This window comes from Arachis ipaensis, chromosome B07 (genome assembly GCF_000816755.2).
Source record: "Arachis ipaensis cultivar K30076 chromosome B07, Araip1.1, whole genome shotgun sequence".
Classification (NCBI taxonomy): Eukaryota; Viridiplantae; Streptophyta; class Magnoliopsida; order Fabales; family Fabaceae; genus Arachis; species Arachis ipaensis.
The window spans coordinates 34,874,112-34,876,669 of NC_029791.2; positions in this window are offsets into that span (position 1 = coordinate 34,874,112).

Sequence of the window (2,558 nt, forward strand, 5' to 3'; positions counted from 1 at the left end):
GCAGCACGGAAAACTCATTTTTATAATTAAAATTTGTGTGCATTAAATTTATTATTAAATTTTTATAACATTATTTTTTAATCTCATTATGTAAAATAAATTAAACAAAAAAAAATTGTCCATAACTAATAATACTAGTAACAAAGTTTTGCATAATATAGAAGAGTACTAAGAGTGTCAATAATGTAATATACAAAAAAAATATTTTACAAATAAATGTAACAAAAAATAAACATGCAAAAAAAAATTATATAATAATTCAATGTCATTAGTGAGTATGTAGCAAAAAGTAATTTTAACTAATGTTTTTGAATCAATATTTACTTTATGAAAATCAATGTTGTTATAGAGTTGGGAAGACATAACTTTTGTTAGCACACACTTACTTAAATCCAAAAAGGATCCATAAAAATACTATTTTTCACAAAATATTTTGACAATTTACAGTCCAAACACACACTATATAGTTGGTATTTTCTTTAATTTAAATACAACTTTGTCTTTAGCATACAAATTTCTGTATTCAGCTAAATAGGTATTTTTCTAATTGATGTTTCATTTGGCCATTGGTGAAACTCTAACCCTAAAGGAGACACGCGTATACCCTTGGGCGAGTGTTAGAGAATTTAGGTTGCAGGTGTGTGGCAATGGGCACGCAAACAATTTCTGCAAGAGATCTTCTCACCATGAAGTCTTCTGAACACGTTTGTATGCCTCTGGTTCCGATGAAAATCCAAAAGAGCCCGTTCTGCAGGTTTCCGTGTCCCGTTCGATGTAATGGCTAGTTAAGGAAATTGTTGCTTTTTGCGCTGTGTTGCGGAGATAAGAATCCAAGTACAGTCCTTATTTGCAATGGATCCTCATCTCCTGAAAATGGGGCGCGCGATCGTTCCACATCGCCTCTGTCTCGGTACTTTCACGCCGAAAGTAGAGTGATCTGGAAGAAATATGGCAGGCGAAGTTGCAGAGGTGATCCCCATTGTCGATCAGGTATGTCTGGCTTCTGTGCCAAAATAATGATGACCACTGAGTACATTGGTTGATGTGATGGTTCAAGGTGTAGACCAAAGTTGAAAATTGCACCTATGGTAGAGATAAATTTTTTTCGGCCCAATTGATCAAGTGTATTAGGTCGAACCATAAGTGTTACACAGTAGCGATGGAGTCATTGGACTTCGCTAACATGGCATCCGGTTGCAAATTGAGAAGAAAATTTATTTTTTTAACAATATTCTACTCGGTGAAGCCAAGCAAGGGGTCCGACTATACAAATGGCAAGTGTAAGATGTTCTATGGTTGGGGTTGTTTGCAAATTGGCACGTGGGGAGATACTTGGGAAGGCACTGGGAAGTCTTTACCAGGTTCTCGTTCTCTCTCCACACCAGCTATATATAAGGTCATTTCCAAATCACTTTAGATCACAATCCACCTAGTTGTACAATCATTCTCCTTTCTTAAAATTCCTGAACGCTTGGGTGTTTAGTCACAGCAAAAATTTCTTGAAGGGGTGCTTCAATGACGGACCAGGGGGGACGTTAATTGAATCGAAGGACTGAAGAGGAAGGGTAAGTAGTTACTTTGGCGAATGCCCAAAAAGTTTCCTTGCAGTTGATTTCAAAGTCGTTGCCCCAACACGTGCACGACGTGGGCCATTTAAATGTTTGGTGAGGAGAAATGGGTTTCCGGAGCTAACATTGTTTTTCATCATGTAGGGTCGAACCGTCGTTGCATGTGACGCCATTAGAAAGCTCTGTGGCGGTGGCCGATGACACCAACTTGAACTTGGGTCTGTCTATTGATGTCGTAAGTAATCAAACATCTTAGTTTTAAATTCACATAGCATCTGTTAACTATCTAACCGATAGTGTTGATTTTGTGGTGGGTCAGGCAATTGCACCTTTTGTCACGGCGGAGGTCAACCCGGAGGGATTCGTGGAAGGAGAGAAGATGCTCCTGAAGCGCATATTTAATATTGTGCAGCCAAGTTGCAATCCCTTCCCAAATCTTTCATCCGATGCGTGTACTATATCTTCAGCTAAGCATGTAGTGTGGCTGGGACTGGCATAACCCAGCTAAATGTTTTTGTTTTACATAGATGGATCTTTTTTTGTTGCAACTACAGTTCATGAGGTGTTCCTGTTTCTGGAAGCTTACTGAAAATGTAAAAACCCTATATAAAGAACCCAACCAATTTAGCCATGCTCATTATACCTCTTTTAACACAAGTAAAACATTGAAGGATAGAAGGGCGCACCCAACAATAGTAACAAGGACACATGTTTGCCTTGTTGCAGCATTTAATGGAAAAATAGATATCGTTTGTGATAACGACTAACGAATGTGTTCCTGTTATGTTGTGGGTTATTGCAGCGAGTGGAAGCCACGATGGTCGAAGGTGATAGGAGGTTAATCGACATTGCCAGGCGAGTGAAGCGTACTCAATCAGCGTTGGAGGATCTGAAGCAGATTCTCACCGCCAAGGCAGGATGCAGCAGTGGGGTATGGACGCCAACATCGTCTGCTATTCTGGCCGGGAATAGCAATGTCACTAGCACGGC